The sequence below is a fragment of the Phoxinus phoxinus genome (genome assembly GCF_949152265.1).
Source record: "Phoxinus phoxinus genome assembly, chromosome: 19".
NCBI classification, from domain to species: Eukaryota; Metazoa; Chordata; class Actinopteri; order Cypriniformes; family Leuciscidae; genus Phoxinus; species Phoxinus phoxinus.
In genome coordinates this window covers 22,821,789-22,822,150 of record NC_136894.1, presented here as the reverse complement: position 1 = coordinate 22,822,150, position 362 = coordinate 22,821,789, and positions in this window count along the sequence as shown.

Sequence of the window (362 nt, the reverse complement as noted above, 5' to 3'; positions counted from 1 at the left end):
AATGTCCATGCCTTCTGTGTAAGAGATAAGATATCACATGCAATTACAGCATTTGAAATGATTAACAGAAACTGTGCACAAACTTGAGAGAATACTAGTGAAATGCACTGATAAAATCATTTACGAGAACAGGGCTTCATTGTCAGTTTGAACATGAGCTTGACACGTTGCTTTAGCACATGTGGGTGCGGGGTGGGGTGGGTAATGAGTTCATTTATTATGACTGCTACTGTAAATGCTTTGGCTTGTTTGCATATAATGGAAAAGGAGAGGGCCATTCCTTCACTCGGCAGCAAAGTTTGTTTTATCTGAAGCAAGAGGGAGGAGTGTTCATGGAGGTGGAGTTTGGCCACTGACTGATC